The sequence below is a fragment of the Augochlora pura genome, chromosome 7, assembly GCF_028453695.1.
Source record: "Augochlora pura isolate Apur16 chromosome 7, APUR_v2.2.1, whole genome shotgun sequence".
NCBI classification, from domain to species: domain Eukaryota; kingdom Metazoa; phylum Arthropoda; class Insecta; order Hymenoptera; family Halictidae; genus Augochlora; species Augochlora pura.
The window spans coordinates 20327266-20354360 of record NC_135778.1 but is presented as its reverse complement, the minus strand read 5'-3'; positions in this window follow the sequence as shown (position 1 = coordinate 20354360).

The window sequence follows — 27095 nt, the reverse complement described above, 5'->3', positions numbered from 1 at the left end:
CTTCCATAAATAACACGGCGTAAACAGTTTGTTCTTTCTCCAGAAAGGAAAGGGAATAACAACCATCGCCACTGTCAACGTTGTCGCGAGAGTAAGTAGTTCCGGTTTCATGTGCACTTTCGGTGCTTAATTTGCTCGTGGTCGGGTGACAGACAGAAGGGTGCCGTACAACTTCCTCGTAATTTCACGGGCTATTCGAATCTCGTCAGCGTGCCCATTCGATGGAAATCCGAGCCGATTCAGCTGTGAATAATATTCGATCGAGCTATTCTCCGGCGTGCCGGCAATAAATACCGCGGCCCTTCATTGTCTCCGCAGAGCGTTAATTAAAATGCAGCTAATTGTAACGCGGCGGCGGCAACAATGCCGAGATTCCACTACGGTTATTTAATCCGCCGATAAATATGCGAGCTCGATTTTCACGCGGCCGTCTCTCGCACGCGGCCGCAAACGTGACCTGGTATCCGCGCGTTGTCCCACGAAAAATAGGGAATCCGCAACGGCGAAACGTTCGTTGAATACGAACGACCGGCGAAGAAAAACCCGCCGAGCCGATGGACCGGAAATGACGACCATTATTCGCCTCCTAGCTGCAAAATTAACCGTCGCTCCAAGCAGTCGAGCACTTTGTCGACGCCGCCGTTCGACCATTGTCTTCGGACGATTTTACTAATTGGACGTAATCGGTCAGCCTAATTTCTGACGGCGGAACTGGAATTCGTGAAATAGCGGATGCTTTGCTTTCGACGAACACCCCAGACCTCGATGCAGTACGATTTAAGTTGAACCTTAGACATCGTACAACTTATTTATTCTGTATGACAAGTACAAACGCTAATTATATTATTTCCAAACCGCTTTTCGCGTGAATTTCGTTTCAATCGTCCAACTACAATACATACATTATGAAGATATTAATTTATTATGACATCAAGAAGTGTACAGTTATAGAAATTTGTTTCAATATTTTAACTAGACGAACCCTCCATCTTACTGTATTAGTATAGAAAGTGATGACTATTGAACAGATAAGTAGGGGAAGCCGAACAAATGATATCAAATGTAACTAACTACAATAGAGGATGACAGAATACAGAAATGAATGCTTAAAATTTCAAAGATATTACTTTATCCTTTGTATTAATTGATAGTTTATTTTGGTACGATGAAGTATAATATCACAGGTATTAAGCAATCTTATAATGGCAAGAATCCATTGCTTACGTAAGTAGTATAGGGCAATGCATGATCAGCCATGCCAGTATAATACCGCTGTCATGAGCAGACAATGACAACCCAGGTGTAATGATTCTGTACAATTAGTAGAACAATATCCTCCTATAAAGCAATTGTATAGGAGTAGTTTATAGAAAGAACAGAAGGTCGGAGTCGGTCTGCGGAACAATATCGGTCTTACGTAGATCAAGAGAATAGAATAGAAACCGCGGAAACGGATCCAATGTGGTAGTATCGCAGTATGCACAATACGATCGTTCCTGATCATACAAATAAAACGGCACACTCGAGTAAACTAGAACGACTTTGCCAGACGAGTGGAACGGCAACGAGTTGTTTCAATGTGTCCTTTCGAAATTCAATCAAATTCCAGGTTCGATATACGAAGATTATGCTTTTATCTGCTACATGCTTCATAGCACAGTAGAGCCACGATTATCCGGATCTTTAGTATCAGAATTCTTTATCGTCTAAATACATTCAACACAAATACATTCTAAAGCAACTCATACACGCGAAGCGATTTATCGTAAAAATTAATAGCAATGAAATCTGGCGCTGTAATTAAGTGACTATCCAGGGTATCTCTGAAATCGTAGTAGAACCGGGCAAGGGGGTGATTCTACATAAAAAAAGAAGAAAATATTTTGGTATAACATTTTTTCATCCGGTGCACCGTTTTCGTGATAATCGACTTCAAAGTTCGTTTAACTTGTAAACGATTTAATACAATTTGCTTGTCGCGTATTTCACTGCTCCGCTTGTCTCTGTCCGGGACAGTGTTTACAAACAGTGATAATTGTGTGGTTGAAACAATACAAAGTGTGTCTACTGATTACTCATTTTTTATTCTTTCCTACTACTTACTATTCCAATGCTACAATAATTGTTGAAAATGTCCTCCTTGCTGTTGCATACATAAGTTTGCTCGATGAAATAATGACATCTCGACAGATTGTAAGTTGTCATCGATTTTTTATTTTTCGAATGCCTCAGCAATCTTGTGTTTCAAATCTGTAACATTTGAAATATCGTTCATGCTGTAAACTTGTTCTCTGATACGACCCCATAAATGAAAAAATAAAGGCGTGAGGTCCGGAGATCTTGGTGGCAAACGTATCTTACCGCCGCGGCCGATCCAACAGGAATGACTGTTATTTAAAAAATTCGTGACTTCGTCGCACAATTTTCACTGTTTGTAAACATTGTCCCGGACAGAGACAAGCAGATCAGTGAAATACACGACAAGCAAACTGTATTAAATGGTTTACAAGTTGTGTTAAGACAAGAGGATTAGAAATGACTTTATGGTATGGCCGACCATCTGTGAGTTTTCAACAATTCGTCTAAGGCTATTGCAATTTCTTGTGGCACAAACATGTGGCACATAAAATTAAACAGATTTCAGGATGATGAAGGTCATGCCATCATTTAGTCTCACAGGTCCAATAAGCCCTGCCATGAAGTCCCAAGATTAAGGAGAAAGGAAATCGGTCGCCAAGTATGGGCATCGGCAATCCTGGCCAGCTGGAATTTCCGCGCGTTGACAAACACCCGTCCACCCGCCAGTGCAAGCAGCCCGCTCAGTCATTCCCACCACAGACAACGTGCCTCGGCCACATTGGAAGGGATGGTGGGTTTTTTTTACGACTCCGGGAAAACGAGGGGCGTTTAAGGCCCAAAAGAGAAGTTGATTGAGAGAAGTCGCGAAAATCAGAATACATCATAGCTTCAAACAGAACAGGACAGTATACATTAGAGCTTCACACAATACAGAATAGATCATAGCTTAAAACAGTACAGTACAGTATAGATCAGAGCTTCACACAAGACAGAATAGTTTAGAGATCCAGACAGTATCAGACATAGAGATACGCGTAATGGTTAGGTTCCGCGTAACAAATAAAGTCAGTCATTTAGTCCCCCAACAGTGGGTGGTCCTTCGAGTTAGTAGGGACCAAGTGCAATATTCAGAGGGTCTCGATCATCCATCTGACGAATCCCGAACAAGTTGAACGAACTTTGAAGTCGATTATCACGGAAACGAAGCACCGGATGAAAAAATGTTATACCAAAATATTTTCTTCTTTTTTGATGTAGAATCACCCCCCTGCCCGGTTCTAACTTACAGCTCAGTTTTGTCGTAAATACATAAAATCTACAGTCCGTTTAGGATAAGAACAGATTGGTTATATTTATAACAGTAAAAAGACTGCAAGAATTTCAAAATGTCCATACATTATGTTATATATATAGTTTATAGAATTATTAGAGAAATTTTCTTGCAATTGTTGCGAAAGATGTTCATTCGGAGGCCTTGAAATTCTGTAATTTGGTCTGCGAACAATATTAACGCGTTACACTATAATACAAGAATACTAGAGGAAATATTAATTCCAAATCTGAGTATTATTAATTTCTTCCAAATCAACACAGAACATGATTTTTCTGTTGTCGTACCTCAGAAAAAAATGTAAACCAATACATGCAAGAAACAAAAATTATCTAAGTCGATTAGGATATTTACTGAAAACGAAGTAATCGCACTTCAAATGATTCAACCCTGTGTTCCACAACCCGTTAAATATTTCTACACAGATCCAATAAACTCTTCAATCTACCAACAAGATATTCATCCATTTTAATCCTTTCGGAATGAGCGCCGGATATAACTGCCATCCATGTGATGACCGTCATGATTAATAGAATTTTATACAAATATCTCTTACTATTAAAGCTAAAGACAACGCTTTTTGAAAAAAACATTGTTTTATTCAGCACAGTTTTGGTTTAACGCTTAGGAAAATCTTCATATAAAAGAGATCTGATCATCTGTGCGAATTTTCGGCGCGGCCCCTCGCATAGCGGCGGACAGACTGCTCGTGTCGAAAGGGTTAAAGATTTTATCTTTAGCTTTAAATCTGAAAAATTCGTCACAGTTGGACTGCCACGAATTTGCCGAATAAAAGCGTTAACTTTAGGCGCGCCCAGTATTCATGACTGTGTCGCTGTCATCGACAAATGGCCACACTCGTCACGCTATTTCGCCGTCCTCCAAAAATTCGCGTCGTTGACCGTAACGAATCGCTTGAAGCAACAAGTAACACAGAAAAATGTAAACGTACCTGCGCGGATTCTGCGACAGCGAGTCGCGAGAAGAGGCCATCGAACAGGGAACGCATCTTCGAAGGTTCCCCGATAGATTTAGTGCGGTGCTCGCGACTGAAAACGAGCGACAACGAGTCGAGCGGAACGCGAACCAGAGGCCAAGTTTACGTATAAATTCTCGGAAAGCCGAGTACGCTTTCAGAGGCGAGAAGGAGGACCACTATTTCGCAAACAGTTCGATAGTGGGCACGGCGATCCTCGGGAGATCCTGTTCCTTGCATCCTGTTTAACGTTCCTCCGTTCCCGTGACGTTTCCATAGCTTCTGTTCCGGTTAACGATTAGGTTCGGCGCCGGATTAAAGACGTCGGCGAGTAACGAGCCCTAATGGGGACAAGTTGGCCCTTTGATACCCCTTTAATCATATTTGGGAATCTTATTGCAAGACTGCTCGAGGCATCGCCGGAATTTCGATCATTATGAACGTTGGCTACGATAATGGTTTCTCGATACATCGCTGCGAAAAGCCTCCATGTTTACAAGTGCTAAAACTGTAATTTTTCATTTGCGAATTAGAAAATTGAAGCTGTATAGAATGCATAATTGATAGATTAACGGTGTGGACCAGAATGTATTAGGACGACCCATAAGTTTCTTTCCTTTTTTTGATGCGAAATGAATGCACGATATTTGTTGTTTAAGGTGGATTTATTATGTTATATATGAACCGTTCTGTTCTATAACCTTCTTCCATCTCTCAAGAAGCCTCATTATGCCCTCTTTCCAAAATTGTTGAAGCTTATCTGCAAAATATTCATCTAGGTTCGTTTTTATTTCGCTTATGGATTTAAAAGATTTACCACGGAGAGAATTTTTTAAGGAAAGGAATAAGTAATAATCGGATGGAGCAAGGTCTGGGGAGCTAGGAGGATGAGATAGAGTGTCCCAATCAAACTGTAATAATTTTTGCCTTACGGCCAACGCAATATGCGGTCTTGCGTTGTCGCAATGGAAAACGACGCCTCGTCGGTTCGCCAATTCTGGCCGTTTTTCTGCTATGGCGCCTTTTTAATTGATCCAGTTCATTGCAATATTTGTCAGCATTGATCGTATCACCTTGAAGAAGGAGCTCGTAGTACATTACACTTTTCCAGTCCCACCAAATGCACAAAAGAACCTTCTTCGGATAAAGTCCAGGCTTCCCAACAGTTAAAGGATTATTTTCCTTAGACCAAGTTCGTTTTTGATACACATTTTGGTATAAAATCCAAGTCTCGTTTCTAGTGACAAGCCTCTTTAAGAAAGTATCCCTTTCATGCCGCTGCAGAAGCGAATCGCACGTAGAGACGCGGTTCATAAGGCCGGTCTTCGTCAATAGGTGTGGAACCCAAACTTCATATCGATTCGTATATCCCATCTTGATTAAATGCTTATGTAAAGTTGTCTTGGGAATATTAGAGGCATCCACTATCTCACGCACACTATATCGCGGATTTTCAGTGAGCACAGTCTTGATAATGTTCGTATTCGTCGTTGCTGGGCGGCCGCTGCGGTCCGCATCTTTCAACTCGAAATTTCCAGCTCTAAATCTTTTAAACCAATTGCGAATGGCCCTAATAGTCATAGTACCGCTCCCGTAAACGGCGCAAATCTCGTCTGCAGTGTCCTTTGCACTATTGCCTTTTTTTGAAGCAGTGAAGCATAAGATGTCGCAAATGCTTCTTTTGGCTCTCCATATTGAACGGTGCAGAAAAAATTTTAAAAGAGACTTTGTTACCAACGAAACGTACTTTTCAAGGGCCCTGGGACGACTGAAACCGATGCCATAAACGGCTACGAGATAAGCCTGCATGTTTATATAAACACATCCACTTTGAAACACTCATAGCGTAGCGCGGAAGAAACTTATGGGACAACCTAATATTATGCAAGATGAATTATACGAGATTTTTATTGATTGCAAATCAATATTGTCATTTCTATGAATCTTGTGCAGGAAGTACGTTAACAATAAGTAATTTAGGAGAGCAATAAAATTTAATATGACAGAAAATGGTAGACGGTATGGAGTTTAATATTCTCGATTGTTTGAGTCGTGATTGCGGATTTTCATGCAAAATAAAACTTGTTTGCAGTAATTCTGAAGAATAAAAACCGAGTAGCAAAGTTTATGCTTTCTTCGATCATTTTAATGTCAAATACATTACGTGTACACTATATATTACTTTATAAAAAAAGGTATTTCAATAAATAGCAGTTTGAAGATAAATTCGTATCGTGTGTTCAAAGATGTCAGATTTACAATCTTAACCCTTTGCACTTGGCTGTCCCCTCTCAGGGGATATCGTAATTCTAATATATGACGAAACATTAAAGTTTATTTGCGATTCGCAACTATTTCTCGATGTCTACAAATTCATATAAATCGAATATTATTATAACAATATTATATATTCATATACATATATACATATATATCGCATACTATATAATAATATTATTGTTTATAAGCGCTGGTAGGTAACATCCATGATAGCGCCGAGTGCTAAGGGTTAATCCGACACGTTAATAGATTCTTAAGCAAAAGCAATAGTTCATTGAAACTTTGTTCATCGTTTCTATTACTAAGACCAAATGATGTCTTTAGTTGCTGTTAAAATTAGAAGATTTTATAAAAAGGATCTGTTAATCGATAATTTTCAAGAGACAGACATAGCTAAACAAATCTTTCAGTTAAATGACACTAATCTTTACCCTTTTCTATATTTACTTCTTGTATGCTACCGACAAGAAACACATTGCTTTACTATTTATGTCAGGTTATGTCAGGTTTGATCCATCATAACCTCTACATATATGATGTATAATTTATAACGTAAGTAGAATTAATATGATAGACTTCATACAAATATGAATAAAATATAAAATCAAATAAATAATATAAAAAGTACATATTTCTTCTATTAAACTATATTATTTTAACTAACACTGAAATTACTTTAAAAAGCGATTTTACGGACAAATAATATTTCATTAATTATCTCCAAAATACAAATAGTCAGCAGACATTTAAAAAGAAATTGATTTTTGCAATAACAATTGGAATATCTTGATAACAATATACCGACGCCCTCCAATTCTTTGAAAAAGAATTAGCTGTGTGCGAGACATTCTCGGGAAGAAACACGGAATGGATAAAATCGAGAGAGCAACGCACACAAATTCAAGAAGGACTTCAAAGAGTTTTGTTTCTTCGATCGAACGAGCACGGAATCTTCGCGAAAAGAATTTTAATCGTTATCAGGTTGTTTTCTTCTTTCCTCTGACGACCGGTGAGACGGCGACCGTCTTCTTAGAAGGGTAGCTAAACTCTAGCCCCGGTTGGCCGGCGGATTTTATCTGGAAAAAGGAAGCGGACTATCCTGTAGAGACGCGGCAAGCAACTTGACGGAAGATATATATCAATTGCGGCAGATCTGTCCGACGATATCCCCTCGCTCGCGCGTCTTCTTTCTGAGGAACCGTATGAAACGGCAGCGAGCTCTGAGCCAGCTTTCGAGGACCCGGCTCGAAGAGAAAATAAGATGGCTCTGGACGAAACGACGCGACGCGACGCGACGCTGAGAAAGTACTAGATCAATCTATTTCTTCCTGGCATTGTCGGTGAATATTCAGATGCTCCCGAAACATTGTTTTTGTAACTATTATACAACAGATTTAAAGCTCTTCCGTTCTGACAATCAATCGAATTTTATAGATTTTAATTGTCATTCATCTTACTGACTTTTGTTTACATCATAAAATAATTGCAATTGCCATCTTCATTTACTAGATAATCGTTGTAACATTTATGATGTAGTAGTCGATAACTTTCGGTACCGTTACTATCCTGGCACCCTTAGTCTATTACATTGGGAATTTTTATTAACCCTTTGCAGTCGTATGAGTTGGATTCTACATTGAATATTTCACTGATAGTTATTTATTTTCCTAGTTTAGATAACATTCATGAATAGTACGAAAATTAATAGGTCGTAAAATTCCAGAGCAGAATATGATTTATTTATAATAATTGTCTTTCTTTTTATTAAGTTTTGAATCCTTAACGTTTATTTAGCCAATTTGGCAGAAGATTTATATGAAAACGTATAAATTCAAACTAAAGACTACGGAATAAAAAAGATGCAGCAAAGCAGAATAATGAAACATACTCACATACATAATTTCCATACAAAATTTTCATACAGAATTTTCGTATGTAATTTTCATTCATAATTTTCATACATAATTTTCATATGCAATTTTCTGAATTCATAATGTTATAGCAAATTTTTAAGTAAAAAGATGGAAACAGTTTTGACTGCAGAAGTTTCGCATATTATTCATTCATAATTATAAGCTGCTAAAAATAAATATACGCTTCTTTCATGCTCTATCGCTATGGTAGAAAATAAAATATTCTATATTTGTTGCTCTTATTATCGTAAATGCCACTTTGAGACTTAAATCGTCTACTTTGGTCTTATCATTCAGTCTTCGTCAAACGTTATAGCAAATAATACGAACTAGAAGTGAGTAGGTACCCGACTGTTGTGGACTCGTCAGATGGATGATCGAGATCCCCTGAATATTGCATCTACTAGTTCGAAGGACCACCCACTATTGTGGGACTAAATGACTGACTTTTTTTGTTACGCGTATCTCTCTATGTCTTCTCCACTGGGTGAAGCTCTACTGTGTTCTGTTCTATCTGAAGTTCTGATCTGTTCTGTCTGAAGCTATGACCTATTCTGCTTGAAGCTATGATCTATTCTGTTTGAAGCTATGATCTATTCTGTTTGAAGCTACGATCTATTCTGATTTCCGCGACTTTTCTCCCTCAACCTCTCTTTTGGACCTTAAGTGCCCCTCCCTTTTCCGGAGTCGAGAAAAAGCTGGCCATCCCTTCCAATGTGCCCGAAGCACATTATCTGTGGTGGAGATGACGGGTGTTTAGCAATACGCGGGAATTCCAGCTGGCCAGGATTGCCGATGCCGATATCTGGCGGCCGATTTCCTTTTTTCTTAGTCTTGGGACTTCATGGCAGGGCTTATTGGACCTGGGAGACTAAATGATGGCATGACCTTCATCATCCTGAAATCTTTTTAATTTTATGTGTCACATGTTGGCTGCGGACCGGTCCGCTAAAGAGACTGCAATAACCCTAAAAGAATTGCTGAAAAACTCACAGATGGTCAGCTATAACATAAAGTCATTTCAAAAACTCTTGCCTTAACACCGACAATTCCCTAACACAAACGTGTAGAATAGGAACTTATGGGACTAACATAGGATTGTAACGACGGATCAATAAAACTGGAGATCGTCGGAAGCCGAAACACCCATGAACAGAATAGAGTGCGCTGGATGATTTCAACGTGGAATAGATGAGGTCAATGTAGTGACCATAAATGATCACTTCCTATCTGTATACCGTAATGTGCTTGTTTGTTTGGGTAAAGATTGGAATTCACCAATGCCTTGACTATTTCAAAATAGTTCACAGGCTTAGGAGTGCACGAGAAGCGTGCAGATATGTGCGTACTCACAGTCGCACATGGAGACGTACACACTAAGGTGGTTGGATTCGATAGACGGCGTGTGAACCATGGAAACCGTAGACGTGAAACAGGACCGACTTCGCTCTATACATATATAGGACATCAAACGCTAGGAATTTGATACAGAGTGTCATGCTCCTCGGAGTCCTTTACACACACTACAGCAGCTCCTAGAGAATCTATGTAGTCAACAATGGGACATAGGGCGTAAATACAAGACAGTACTCAGACGGAAATTTGATACAGACTGTAATCGACTCAAGACGCTCTGTACAGCTGGAGCACGGGACTCCTAGAGTCTTCCGAACACCGAGTTTATCGAGGCCTTTGAAACTCTCAGTAGTCTCTAGAGTTAAGGATGTAGTCCCCAGACTCCTTCGACTTTCGTCAAATTTTTAGTACTTCAAAAGGGCATAGCCGATTAAGATGGTCAAAACTGCCCTTAGAGGATTTTCAATGAGCCATACACCGTTCGATAGCTGACCAATAAAAACTCATCTGTGCAAAATTTTAACCCTGTAACTTGTCCGTGATGGTAGTTACAGGGTAAATTAGATTTCGCAGTTTTCCGGCATTTTTCCACCTTTAGCGGCTTTCTAAAATTTTGAAAAAAATATGGCTTATTTTGAACATCAATCCGGATGTTACAGAATTTTTTCAGATTTTTCAGTTGCAAGCTGTGATTATCAAAAATGAAAAACCCCCCAAAAATCGGAAAATTGAAGATTTCTCGAAAACTAAAATATGCAACACTTTTATATTAATTCCCTGATAAGGTACTATCACGGCTCGTATACTCAATTTTTCTCAGATTTTTTGCTCGCCTGTAACATTGTCAAAAAAAAAATGAAATCCCAATTATGTATGAATTAATAATGATTCTCAAAGAAACCAATTTATCATAATGTTGAGGAGAAAAATAATAACAGTTATTTCTCTGTCTTTACAAGCTAACAAATATCATTCATAGCGTCCCTGTTACACAAGTTAAAGTTGAATGTGCATTTTCAACACTGAGATATATACAATATACAATAACAATACGTATAATTTAAATTCCACTTTAAAAAATTTTAAGGCCAATCATTTATCGAGCCAAATTTTCACTTCTTCGTATGAATGGAAGTGTTGTTCTGAAATTGTGTGCTGCATTGATCGAAATAAGTGGTAGTCCGGAAGGGTTAAGTCTGGTGAATATTAATAAAAAATAGACTTAAAATAGGTCAAAATAGATCACTTTTCACCATCAATCGCAACTAATGCAAAAGAACTTTTTCTTCCTTATCTAGCAATTAAAATTTCATAAGTGATTTTTCGTATTTCGATGTCTCTTTTCTTTAATTTATACGAAACTCATTTTCTTTCCTCCTGCAACTCTCCCGACGCGCGTAGACGTTCGGAAATCATCGATTGAACAACATTCACTGCTTCCGTCAATTGCTTAAACATTTGAGACAAGTCTTCGTCCAATAATGCTTGCAAGTCTGTATCTTCGAACTTCTTCGACTAACTTAGACTTTAGCTACTTGTCTTTTACATCGAAATTACTATCTTTAAAAAGTTTAAACCATTGTCTACAAATTTTTTTGGTTAGAACATATTCACCATAAGCTTCAACCAACAAATGATAACTTTCAACGGCCGATTTCTTCAAATGAAATAGGTTATTAAACTTCCTCGCAAAATGTCTGTTTTTGGTACGAAATTTGACATTTTTGCACAATAAGAATTAGTCCACGCTAAACAATGTAAACAAAGCAACACCATCTCTTGTCATATTCAACTTCGTTAACCGAAATACCTATTATAAAATCGAACAGTTGATTGCACTGGAACGAAGACATTGGAACGTAACCATGAACGATTCAAACAAGTATTAGCGATCAGATCTACAATAGTATTTTCCTGGTTATGTTTAACCAATTAACGAACTGAGTCAATGGTTTCATTCATTGAATATCGCAATATTACAGACGATAGTAATACCCTTCGTGTCACAAGAGGCCAATTTCCATGTATCACAACTCCCTGTAACACGAATTCCTATAACGCGTAATGCATTGTCGCGTTACACGAGAGTCCACCGTATTATACGATTCACGCTCGAATCAGAACATATCCGGCACCGTGTAACAAGGGTCAATCGTATCCGAGAAACGAACTAGAAATTTTTCCCTTCGATTGTACGTCGGTATCGCGCCACCGGCCGCCATTTCGACGTCCTTTTTACGATCGCGTTTTCCATGAGGATCTCTCTATATCGGCGAGCCGGCCTCGGCTGTTCCCTTTTTTCTTTCTGCGATCGTTTCGTCCATCGAGGATTAGAAAAGTCTCGTGCCAGAATTCTGGAATAAAAACGACGACAAGGGGAGGTGGGGGTGGAGGGGATGGGTGGTTTCGAATACTCTCCACGGTGCTCTAACTGCGCGAATCCTCCGGAGTATCCTTAGGCTTCCGTTATCTGCGCCGTCCCCTGCCGCACCTAGTGGCAGTCCCACCTTGTCCATTTCAGTTCCACGTACCCTCTATTCCGTGCCGGATTCAATCGAGCCAGGAATCTCGTCGTGCATGAAATCGTACTACGAAGCGGGTCCGGCCCTTCTGGGACACTACGCTTAATTTTATGTACGAGATCCCTTTTATTCAGCAGGAACCTTCGAACTACGAATTCGATCCTACCTTTTCTCTCTCTTCCACCATAGCTCCTTTCTCTTCCTAATAAGGGCTTCCGATTTATAATATTTTTCGTGAAAAAATCGGATGCAATTTATAGACTGTCAGCATGCTGCTTTAACCCTCCGCCTCCTATGCCGGAGTCATTCGTGACTCGTTGTAACGTATACAGTACCGAAGTATGTCTGCGTTAGTAGCAAAGAGACCGCCAATATTTACACCAGTCCCACGATAATGCCGTATTATATTCCCAACAATAATCCCACCGTAATAGGAGACATCTCTGATTTTGAGGCAGATTAATTGTATACAACATTTTGAGAGAGAAAGACGTGCGCTAAGAGTTCTATTATATATATTTACTAATTTATTATTCATTATTTCCATTATTTTTGTTATCTTTGTTATTGTTATATTCGTTTATTACTTCGTAAAATGTCTACCTTTAAAAAAAAATGATCAATTTCTTATTGATGAGATTGAAGAAGAGGCTCTTCACAATTGTAGACAATCATCTGATGGTGGAAGTGCATGTAACAGTGATACTGAACCCGAAGAACAAAATTCTGATTCGGATGAAGAAAATAAGAATCTGCAGAAAGTGTAGCGGTATCTGGTCGTAACTGGCTACTTATTGCACCAATGGACACTACAACATTGCAGAATCTTCCACGCAAATGTTCACTTACCGAACAAAGTGAATATATAGAAACAGAAGATGAGTGCTTCCATTTATTTATCAATGACGAAATAATCGACGATATCATATTATGGGCAAATGAAAAAGCGAGGGAGAGCATACCATCGAACAAGAAATGGAAACCAATAGACCGCATAGAAATAGATGCATTTTTCGGACTATTATTGCTAATTGGGAGATTCAGAGAATCGCGAGAATGCAAAAGCGATTTGTGGAAAGATGATGATGCACTTTCAAGAAGATTTTATGCTGATGTAATGTCTAGAGATAGATTTACGGATATACTAAGGTATATTCGCTTCGACGATACCGCTACACGTGAAGCAAGGAAAACGGGCGACAATTTTATGTAATATGTGTAAAAAGTGAAATGACTCCGCCACAGGAGCCCGTGCTACAGTAGTCGGAGGGTTAAAGGGACCTTTGAAAATTTTTATCTCGATGATCGTATTATTTTATTTTGGAAATGTCATATTTGGAACGACTCAGTTTAGGGAACACTGTCAATTTCTTTAGTTGAAAATGTTTATTAATTATAATGTTGTGATCTATCGCTTACGTTAAAATGAATAAAAAATATAACAAATTATACACTTTCATTTTTTATTAGGCATGCTGTTGAAGTTGATTTTAAAGAGAAGCATTTTCAAAAAAGAGAATTTACTGGAAAAATGTTACACTATAGAGCCGAGTAATATAGTAAATAGTAATACAGTAAATATTACGATGTCTCCTAATATTTCAGCTCAACCACCCGACGCTCAAAAGAACATTCTAATTGTAAGGAATATGTTATACATTGCAGAGACTTATCGTTAGGCAGTGGAATTAGATACACAGAATGTATATGACATGTACAAAAAATATGTAAAACAATGAATATTATTTATTGTGGTTTACATTCCAATTTCTAATTAATTTATTTCAAATTTTGTGTGGTAAGTTAACATCTTTCTAAGCTCAAGATTAATCTGAAATCTAAACGTGTTTTCTCGACATCAAAGGACGCAATTGGTGAATTTTTGTGTATTTTTGACCATATTTTGTATCAATTTCTCCTATTCCTTCAGTATTGATTACAAATAAAGTTGTATTAACTTTTGTTAAAGTACCAACCCCTGGATTCTGTTGGGAAATAATTCTTCTCCAATTTGCTTCGAACTAGTTCATATATTTTTCAAAATTATTGTAACTTCGGGAAATAATGGATTCCTGAGATCATTTGAAGGAACCTTTTTCTTAGCGAAAATGCAAATCGCAGCTTTGTTTACGAGTTATTAACGAAAAACAGTGGCCAATGAGAGGCGAGTGAGGGAAGTTTTAACGTGCAGCAACGGAGTCAAGCTAGCGAGTGGAATCCTGTTTCACTTCGGGGCGCGGTGAAAGGGGGAGTCTACGCTCAGACTCGAAGCCGTATTCGCAGGAATAAACAAGTTCCAGACCGTGCATTTTCCAAATCTTTTTTACTACGTGACAGTAATCATTTTAAGAAGAACACTGTTCATATTTATTTCAGAATGTTTGAAGAATATCCGCTAATTTTTCGAACCCAAAATAATAAATAGTTTCACCGTAACAGCTACTTTAATTTTTCGGTGTGCATGATACCTCATGTATGCTGTATCAAATTTATATGCGATGCGCACAAAGAAAATAAACATTAAATAATCCCGTCGTAATACGTAAATGACATATACATAATATTTCATATAAATGGCAATTCATAAATATTGTAATTTAGATAATTTCGTGTCCAAACAGAATTCAGCGAATAATTCGCAAATCTATGTTATTGATTAAGAACCCAGTTAAAGGACGCGATGGATTTACTAGTTTAAGAAATGTCAGAAATGTTAGAAATGTTATTAATAAGAAACGGAACCGTTTAATTGTAAATCTACGCCATGCTCGGACGTTAGTGCATTGATTTCGTAAAATGTACGAAGAACAACATAGCTGATCTGTATATGACCACTGAACCCCGCCCCCTTCCGTATTGGCCCGCCTACTTATAGTTTGATCCCGCCCTGTTCTAGTTTAGTCCCACCTTTTATGGTAGACCTCGGTGCGTGCACCCTGCAGCTGTTCTGTAATTGTGTAAATTTCAAAAAACTTCGAATCTTTACGAGGTTTGAACATTTATAAACAGACACCCTGTACATGTAGACTCGCATACAAAATGTGTCAGAAATGTGTGACATGTAAAATATACGCAACATGTAAAATATGCAAAATAAAACCAATATTTTTAGACTCATGTAATTGGGAAATAAATATCAGTCCAAGAACCATCCATTTACCCTTAAAAGATATGCATTTGCATAGAAATCCGCTGCCAACTTATGCGAAACGTTTCGGAAAGACTATCAAGGTTCAATGAACATTAGGAACAGGTTAGTATGGCATAAATACTGGTTCCGGACTAATCGAACTTTTGATGGAAAAATATGTAAATGGCAATTATGGTTTTCTGAAGCTAAACAATGAGCGTGGCCCGTACATCAGCGTGCAGCCTGCTCGTACATCGTTATTAAAAAAGCTTAAGGGAAACGTTCTACGCATGAAAAACAGTGGAGTGCTCGCAATAAACAAATGTGGGTTTCTAAAACACGCATTTCCGGAACATTGTTTCCTTTCGAATGAAAAATATGACAATGGCGTCGTGCTCGTTTTTAGAACGCACCCTTTGTTTCGGTAATGTTTTCTGAATTATTAGCAATGAACGTATGTATCCGGTGACGCCATTATACGCGACTGCGCTTACATTTCTATGTAACGATGCATTAACTTTGATACTAACTATTAAATAAATTTTATAATAATCTTCGGTATTTGATAAATCCAGAGATTATTAGTTGAAGAATACTCGACGGATAGTTGAATCAAATCTATTCGTTTCTTTCGAAAGAAATTGTTCCTTCCTTTAGATGGAATAAAATATTAGATAGAATTTACTCCTGTATATTTATTGCAATTAACCGAACCAATTGTAGCGTTCGCAATTCGAATCATAATTTCCTCTATGCTACCTTTTTCCTTCGGTGCGTTACAGTTTCCAGCAGCGCAGCACGCAGATTCATACATTAATTTCCGCAAGTACAATGTAAACTCGAATTTATTCCCTTCATTAAGAGTTTCATTAGGTTTCAAATAAACCATGGTCCTATTAATCTTCATTAAAATTTTCATTGTGTCGTGTTTTCCGTGCGTTCACGTTCGCAGTACATTCATAAAATTCTCCGTCCACTTATATCTCCGTTCATTTCGACGATTATTCCTCCGTTGTATGAAATTTCTGTCACGATTAAAACCGATACCATTCACGCGGGCGTATTATAAAAATGAGATAGATAAATTTCATCGGAAACACGTCGAAGAGCCGGCTAAATTCTTGTTATTTCAAATGATTTTACTGCCGACAGTTCCGCGATGTTATCCCGCCGTTATTTGGTAACTGGGTAACGCGTATTTGTTACAACACACCGATAACTTATCGATCCTGTTCCACTGATAAAAGAAGTACATTTCCGCGATGTGTGCCGGAAAGATTAAGAAGAGAGAATTCCCGAGAAGGAACGAACGCGGAGAGAAAGTGATTCGAAGTGAAAACAATAAGACAAACCCGCGATAACAGCGCCGGTTCAATTTTCCGCGCACGTTTTTATTATTTACAGTTCATTTTACGTATTATCGCTGATCAATGAGAGAACGAATTCTGAATGCCAATGCAGCAGAAACAGCTGCCACTATCGAATCAACACACAATTCTTGATAAATCTAGTTTAGATTCTCGCAACTGATAATTCGATTATCAATTTATTATTTTCACCGGAAATTTCAGTCTCTTAGTATTGACAAGTAATTATCTGGATTTATACGCAACGGTACGTTAAAATTGGAAACTGTTAATATTTAAGATAAGCTCGGTACATACTTCTTTTTATTACTACATTTAACGGCCAATTTCAAATTATCTGTAGATTTAATTCTCCTTATTACTTAACAATTAAAACAGTAATTGTTTTTCTTAACACTGTGCCGACCGATCAATCAACCGTAAATATTTCTGTTATTATAGGGTAATTAAATCTAGTAACATCTTTATATTTTTCATAACATTGGTATTAAACAATATTTATTACTCGCGAAAAGCGATCTATTATTTAAAAAATTGTACAATAATGTTGGAGGTTACAGCAGCTCAATACTGAATGTTAGTTTCTATTTCTATATTGTTTATTTTATTTATCGCGAAAGGTATTTAATATTTAAAAAATTGCATAATAATATTGGTACTTACAGTAATATAATTTAATACGTTTATCTTAATAATAGATAACAAATTATTGGTTGCCATGGCAACTGATTCACAGGTTACCGATCGAGGGAAGAAGTCAATTTATAGGATACCGGTCGGTAAAGCGTTAAAATAAACTACAACAAATTTATAAAACATGAAATGATCCTATTAATAATATCCCTTACCGATCCAATGTTGTCACATATGCAGCAAAAATCAATTAAACCGTAAAGTCTAGCAGGAAATTTTGGAAGAATAGGCAAGATGTGTTTTCTGAAAATATATCAATAAATTTTTATTAAAAGATAAATACATTTTCTCTATATTCGATGTCAACATGTTTAATCCATAATTCCCTCTCGTAACAGAAATAGCTCGGACTTGGCGATCTAACTTGGTGGTCTAACTTCGCGGTGTGTAAACGTGAAATATTATACTTCTAGTCAGCTAAAAAAGTTAAATAAAATGGTCGACAATAAACCAAATTCTACTTCATCCCTAACATTAAGGGCTGCTTTCGACTTCTCCAAAGATTTAACTCTCTCCACTGCTGCAAATTAAAACAAAACTTTCTTTCATAAAATAAAACACCAAGAGTTTGTAATATATAAAATGATTCTCTTAAAATTAATATGAGAATAAAATTTTTATATTAGGAAAGCTTCTAACTGCCTAAAATATAATAAGAGCTATAGTCTCTTCCTTAAAATAAAACAAATTTCGTAAAATTCAGAATAGTGCAAGTAATACATTTTCTATGATAATTGGACGAAACAGACTGTTTTAATTTCAATGGGACATTAGATAGAACAAACGCTTTGAATGCTTGACAAATGTCCAGTTAACGGTGCTCTTTATTGTCTGTTGTTAATTTAATGTCACCGGATGCATCTGAAGTCATATTTCGGCGCGGTCTGTCGCGGCCATTCAGCAGCGATCCATCGTGATCCAGTTGGATCGATGGTCCCGCGAGATACGTCCCGATATCCGTAACGAGCCGGTGGCACCACGTTGAACCGGGACAGATTGTTTCGGAGCTCGGTCACGAAGTCGGCGAATTATTAACCTCGGATGGCAGCGGGGATGACTTTCTCGTCGAGTCAAAGGTCGGCCTGTTCTCGGCTCGTGTTCGGTAACAGCTTAACGCGTCCACGGGCCGGTAAACAGAGCCGAGATATTCATCGTTACGGTGCATGGCGCACGGTCTCGGTAAACCACTGTCTCGTAACTTCATTTGCTGCTAATACCACGGGCCGTGGTGCTAATGCTATCTGTCCACTGGAAAGGTCTCTTCCCGCCTAAGTATTCGGAGATGAGCAAATCTTTGACTTCGAAATCGATTTCGACTGTTACATATGCATCTGTGGACTCGGTCGATAAGACTGTAACCTTCTAACTACAATGACAGAGTCGTCTTGTCATTCTTTTAAAATCGGTGATAGACAGTCCAGAATTTCTTGATTATATGTTGAAAGAGTACTATGATTTCATCTGTCATCCAGCAAATTATTACGATTAATATAATACAGCAAGTTCTTTCTAATGTATTATTCAACCAGTTAACTGTTTGTGACGATTACACTCGTTACAACGCGTTTGTTAACAACTGACTGGTTAAGAAGGATATAAGGTTGTATCAAAATTATTGTAACTACAGGAAATGAGGTATTCCTGACGTTATTTGGAGTAATTTTTCCTGAGCAAAAATGCGACCTGTGGCTTCGTTTATGAATTATTAACGAAAAACAGTAGCGAATGAGAGGTGGGCGCGCGAATTTTCAACGTGCTGTTACGTGATTGAAATAACCACTTTAATGACCACAAATAACCGCTCGAATGACCACTGATAACCACAAGAATAACCACTGATAATCACTTGAATCATCGCTGATGACTACTTGAACAACCACTGAGAACCACTTGAATGACTACTGAGAACCACTTGAATGACCATTACTAATCACTACGATGGTCACTAGTGACCACAGGGTTGACCAAGGGTCAGCAGTAATCCTTGGAGGTCCACCATGGGACAGAGCACTTCACGAGAACACATGCGACCGGCTAACAATCGCTAATAAATTCAACAATAACATACCGCTGAACGGTTAACCGACAGTAACCGTTAACCACTAATTTTGATATTGCGGATTTAAAATCGAATTTCTTTCATTAATAGATTTATTATTCCTGGCTCTTTAATATTTAAAACAATTGCATTTGTTAGAAATATGGTCGTACACTCTCTTGACTATTTGGCCATTTAATTTGTTAGTGACAATAATTGATCGAGGTGTGGAATAATTTTTCGAGCATGAATATCTCGACAAATTGTTGTCTTAATAAATTGATTGCTTCTTGACGTTTAATATTTACAAAATTCCTTTTTGCCGATTATATGATATTATTAACAGAAATAATTAATAACTTCAAACACACACAGTCATCTTAGAACCATAAATGCGTCGAAAAATCATTACATCGAAAATATTCTATTGACAAATTTATTGTTTCTAGTTGTGTATTGATTATAAGAATTCCTAATGAAACCTTGTAGTACTTTCTTGTCTGTTTTACTATCTAATGTTTAAAGAAAATTAACCAACAGAGCACAAAATAAAGCGATACTTTCGAAGCACAAGTATTAGATAATCTATCTTCACGTGGATATAAAGATATCAAATTCTTGAAAACAATGTCAATTGTGTAATAGAGAAAATAGTTATTTGTATCCACACATGTTCATAGAAAGTAAAAGCTCTAACCTATTTTGAATTTCTACATTGGTAACTCAGAAGCCAGTTAGTGTAAATCCAAAACTGAAACGAATAAGGACTTTGCAAATTTACTGAAAGAAAGCAATGCCACTAATAATTCAATGCACAATTTTTACCATTAAATGACACAAAAATCAATTTAATTAATAAAAAAAAAACAAAGTAAAAATTTCATAGTTTATTTATAAAAAATAATACCCTCCGATAAATTTTGTTTTGCCATTGCGTGGTCAATATAATCTAATAATATAATCTATATTGTCTATATACGAAGAATTGACTGTGTTGATTTATCGATGGGATGATCGCATGATAAAGATGTATTTGCAGTGCGCATCTCATTTTTAAAGAAGAATCAACATACACCGATAGATTTTTGAACCGTCTATGCATGTAGTATTTACTTGTTTTTATATCTATTTATTTATATAATTATTTATGATTAGCCAAATTATATTTTTTCTATATTTGTCAAGTTGCAACTATATCTGTTATATATTTTTCTATTAAGCGCCCGCAAATAGCGCTAAATTTGTAATACCCCCGGGCATTCTTTGTAAGCCCGGGAGAACATTTATTGATAAATAAATTCGTAGTATCATGAATGTAAGGCGAGCATTAAATTGTAAGGACAATGTAGCTTTTAAGACATTGTAGGGACCGAGAAGAGCGATATCAAAGAGACGAGCGGCATTTGCCGTTGCGATGGCAATAGTTTAAACAACGAAGATCGACTAACGGTTTTCATCTATTGAAAGGGACGGCAGAGTTGTTCTGAAAGTCGAGGAGCAAAGAAGTCTAAGAGTTGTCGAGTAGTCGTGTTCTCAGTTTCGGTATTTTTCTATTAATTATTCTAGTATATAGTTTTCTAAATTTAAACGAATTTATTATTAAATATATTCTTGCATATACATAAAATAAGCCACCATGCCTGTACGGTGGCACGTGTTGAATCTATGCTTTCATTTTAGAAATTCACTATATACCGTGGGCTAAGTGGGCCCTCGCGTGTAGACGCAGCATAACACACGATCCTCCTCTGATAGGGACGCATATTCGTGCGTATCTTAAGCAACCGATTCTGGAGGGTAAGATTATCCGCATGCATACGTTCATAGTTTATCGATACGGCCGGCAAGGTGTTAGGTAACGATCGCTTGACGTATAGTGTCTCACGGATTATCTACCCTACTATTGTTGTTCACGGTTCAATAAATAAGGAAAACAGTTCCGTATCCATTATACCGTAGTAGTAACGCCATAATGAAACATCTTGTGAACTTTTCCCATTCGATAAACAATGAATCATGTTTGAACTTATCGGGAATGAAAATTGAATTACAAGCATTTCGCATGGTTCTGACGACAGATAATGAAATTCAAAAAACATGAATTTTTACACAAAATTTTCTACTTGTTGTCTAGTAAACTGATACTTCTAACAATGTCGACAAACCATAAATTATGGAATTTAATTTTGAAACAGTTATTCCGATTTTAACCAGTTGGCCGCTATAATCTCTTTTTGAAGCATGTGTAAGTTATTATAATTATATATGATTTCCTTCATATTTTGTTTAAATACAACATTTTTATAAAATATAAAATTCAATTAAGCAGAAATTTTAGAAATTATTTCATATACCTACAAAGTGGTTTAGTGGCACATGACTTAATTGCATACTGTTTGGGTGGTACGCAGAAAAGCAGGATGAGAACGAGTGACATAATTCATAGAAATAAGCGAATCAGAACTTGGAGAAACCCTAGAACAATGCATGGGGCACCGTTCGAAGAATTGAAAGGCGTTCAAATGTATCTAGATAGCGCCTTGATGGTCGTCTTCGACGAGGTGACGCAGAAGTTCGAGCGTTAAAAAGACAAGAAAGTCCTCCCGACGAACAGGAACCGCGAACACGGTCGCCAGGACAATTTTCCAGGCTATTAGGGCCGACTAACAGCCACGCGACTGGCAGTTTACAAGCGCTGCTCGCACATTTTCCGGAGTATACATTACAAGCCCTCCGGGCGACGCGGCGCGCCGGCGGTCGGTGTCGCGATATGCAAAGGACTGGCAAGGATTATTCTCACGTTTTCCAAAACACTGGCGAACTGCAAGACTCGACACGGCCGATATGCAGATTCCGGCCGGCCCTGTCTCTCTTTCTCGCGACCGCTTACCCACACCTGCGCGAACCCTCTCGCTTCCGTTGGGAGAACAACCCTATCTCCGGCCTGGTTCGCAGCAGCGTACGCCATTAGGCTTGTACCTAGCCATCGCGTCAAAGTGGCGCACGATGCGGTTGGCACCTCTGCCAAACGATAACTGTTAACCACCCACCGCTCTCCCTCACCATCTCTGCTCGCCACTCGTCTCCATTCTCTCTGGAAACATCAGCAGTCGAGATCAGGAATGCTAGCGTCCCGTAGACCTCCCTCGAAAATTTTCCTAGCGCCGCTTCCGGAGCCCTTAATTTACACCTTGAACGTAGGGAATTATTGTCAGGGGAGTGGTAAGACTAATTGGATGAATTAGAGTCTTACTGCTGATCTTACGGGCGTTGATAACCAATGGAGCAGGATTGCGAGCAATCGAGGCTAATTGTTCGGGAAAATAACGTCAGCTATGTAACTTTTTATTCGAGGAATTACCAAGCGGAAGATAGTCGAAATTTATGTGTTCTGTAATATATGTATATGGGACTCATATATTAGAAACGCAAGCTACAAATTTGGTGTCAGCCCTACACTATTAATTAGCCATCCTCGATCATATTTTTAATCGAATGGGATAATGTTGTGTGTCTTCATTTATCTTTGTTAGTGCACAATTTTACGCGTTTATGACCAAACTGAGTAGATCAAGTGTAGAACCACTAAACGTTGAAGTTATTCGTGTATTTTCAATAATTAAACGTCGAATTAAAGATTGGAATACAATAAATATAATCTACCTTTCTTGTATAAGAATTTATTAGAGAGATAATTATTGGACATAACCTAGATTGCAAATCTTTATGCAAAATAAACATTACCTGAGTGAATTATAAGAAACGAGATTCGAATAAAAATGTTTCTTTTTGATGATTTCATGAAATGGGGGAGAATCTCCGTTTCTTGAAATTTCGTCGAAAATAATTTAGTTTTCACTGTTCTCTATTTCGAACCACTTATTGTTACGAACGCAGAGTAGCGAACGTAATGTAAAGAAAATCTGGAATATTCTTCAAGTTGCCGCTGACTCCGAAAAGATTTCAAGACGGCAGCAACCCCAACGTTCATATTTCTAACATTGCCTGCAGCTGATAAAAAAAGGGACAAGCGGTATGCGTTGGTTAGCAACGATAGAACGAAGAAGGTTATTTGATGAGGAAGGAAGGAGCGATTCGATGATGGGCACCCTCGCTGAGGGGGAGAGTGGTGCGAACGGGCAGAGATGTTGCGGGGAACCGGAAGGCGGAGATAAATAGACGGAGACGAGGCCGAGGATAGGGTGGATTTTTTCGGGAGTAGTGACAGATAGATTGACAGGGGCGGGAGAGATACGGCTAGTTCGTGGCTTGTCCGAAAAATGGGGAAGAAGGTGCGCCAAGGAGGGCGCACCTCGAGGGTGCATACCTTCAAGGGGAGATGGATGGATGGGTTGCTCATCTAAAAATCGAAAGAGGGAGTTGTTTCTGTCGACTTTGTTGAAAAATACAGAGGCTGCGTTCTTAACTGTGCACCACGTTAGACTTAGAACTTTGTGCAATACGTTGGTCACGTGTGTGACAATAATTTCTCACTAGTTCTTCAAATTAATTTCCCTATTAACATAATTAATATTTTATATTATATAATTTATCGAACCAATTTTTTGATAAATATAGCAGAAGTCGAGGAGTGCTTACACAGAAAACGTAGAACATGGGAAATAGTTTTTATTAAAAATGATTAAGAGATTTCCTTAAATTCGTTCGGTAAGAATAGTGTTAAATAAAAATTATTAAAAGGTATTTTTCGACTCTTTCGGTGTAAATAATGTTAAATACATTTGAACATAGAATTTTATTAGACTGTTTAGGAAACATTAGAGTTAAGGAAAGTTTCTGGTCTAGGATGCTAAAAAGGGGTCAGTTTTCGGATTTTTTTACAAGAAAATATCGTTTGAGCATTCAAAAAGTTATACAATTTTCTATTTCATCTCTAAGATTGTTCGCAAAGTTCGTTACAAATCTTTTATATGAATTCAATGGAACGAACTATATGAAATGTGAAATAAATTTCATGAACAACTTACTATGTATAGTTTGTTTCAAAACTATTATGTTAATTGGGAAGTTCCTTCTAATTTCGTAGTTCGTTTCATCGAATTTCGTATAAAAGAATTGAAAAGAACTTTTCGAACTACCTAATAACTATTAAGAATCGACGGCCCTCATTATACAGGGATTATCGACAAATTCTCTTCGTGTTCGCCCTTTGTATCTGAAGCTGTATAACCTCCACGATGCAGTCGTTTCTTCTGATCTAATATTTCTTTTCTATGCCATCGTCTCCATCTCATTTATTTAGAACTAAGTGCATTAATTCATACCATATTTAGGTTTTTAGAAGTTTCTTAAATGCAAATAAATTTAGGAATATAAAATTAGTTGAGCATTATGGTTCAGCAATTTTCAACGGTGTTTCAGAGTCCCCACCCAAATGCAAAAAGTTAGTAGAATAGTTTTTGGCTTAAACCTTCCTTGAACTTTATTTAGAGTTGTGCAATAAATCTCCCTTTTTTCTTTAACTATCTCTATAGAACTTAATTTATGTCATTGTTTATTCTCTATTCCTACCATAGATTCTAGCACACCTTACACTTATTTTACGGCTTATTGCTTTCACCATAAGTGGAAAATTTCTAAATTTTACATCTTATATACAGGGTGGGGCAAATAAAGTGTTACAGTGCAATATCTCCATTATCATTAATGATACGCGAAAATGCTTCAGAAACAAATTGTTTGGTTCGGAGGGGGACGTATTTTGGTGGAAATGTTTTTTTTTCAAGGTCATATTTTTTGAGATTTCAAGGTCATCGATGTTTTTTTAAATGAAACTATATATTTCTTTTTCGATGACATTATTGCCGATTTTAAGACGAATCCAGCGACCTATAATTCAAGGTCATTCTAGTCGCGCAAAGTATGAAAATCGTTGAAAAACCGAAGAGTATCGCAATAATCACATTCACAGGATCCACTAACCTTGGCATGGTTTTGTTTACAGAACATGCTCGAAATGATGTCCCTCCACTTCTAAACACTTATTGAGTCGTCGATGAAAAGATCTTCTCACTTCAGCCAACATTTGTGGTGTAATTTTGGTACATGCTCGGCGTATTCTTTCCTTCATGTCGTCAGGTGTGGTAGGTGGTACCGACATTACACTATCTTTCACAAAACCCCATAAGAAGTAATCTAATGGTGTCAAATCTGGCGAACGAGGTGGCCAAGCTACAGGACCGCCTCGTTCTATCCATTTTTCACCAAAAATCTCATTCATGACTTGTCTTGAACACACGGCATTATGGGGTGATGCTCCGTCTTGTTGCATCCACATGTTCATGCGAACATGCAAGGGCACGTCTTCCAATAATTGAGGGAGCACATTTTGCAAAAAGTTGGCATAAACTTGCCCAGTCAAGCGACCTCCTAAAAGTGTGGGCCAGTGACGTAATCTCCGACAATGCCGCACCAACAATTAACGGACCACGGATGTTGAAGTGGCACAGTTTTCATCCATCGAGGATTTTTATTTGCCCAATAATGCATATTATGCCTATTTACATTTCCCGTATTAGTAAATGTGGATTCATCAGGAAAAAGCACATGTCTCAAAAATGAGGCATTTGTGCGCATTTTTGTACTTATCCAATTACAAAAATTGACGCGATTTATATATACATACAAATATGTATACAAATCCTGATGCAATGACATTCGATACGGATGGAATTCGTGTTCATGCAAGATTCTTAAGACAGATCGCCGACTAATTCCACTCCCTGATTTTATTTGCCTGCTGCTTACATGTGGATCTAATGCAACTAAAGCTAAGATAGCAAGCGCATTATTTTGAATAGTAGTCGGTTGATGTTTGCCACGTGTTTGTGTTATTGTACCGGAGCGACGAAAACGGTCAGCTAATCGCTTAAAAGCCATGTGTGACTTTTGTGGCCTATCCGGATAACGAGTCGCGTACAACACTAGGGCTTTTCTGTAGCTTTTATGGCACTCCGTCAACACCATGAACATATCGAAAGCTTCTTGAGACTTGTTCATTATTGCGATCTGACGTATTCCGATTAGAAGGTAATGCACAACTAAGCAATATGTTTACGCTGTTACGTGAGGTGGGCGGCTTAATAAAACACGAATGAATGTTTGTTTACCTTTTATGAACCGTGTCACGTGATACACACGCGTGATACGAACACGTGATACGCACACGTGATACACAAAAATTCGAAAAGTACTCTGAAACAATTTATTTTCTATTGCAGTTGACTTTGGGTAACCTTGAATGACTTTCATAATAGGTCATTGTATTCGTCTTGAAACACTCTATCAGAATATAAGTAAAGACACTTACTGTTCCATTTAAAAAAACAGAATTGACCTTCATATGTCCTTGACGCCTCCACCTACAGAAAAATTGGTAATACCAGATGAT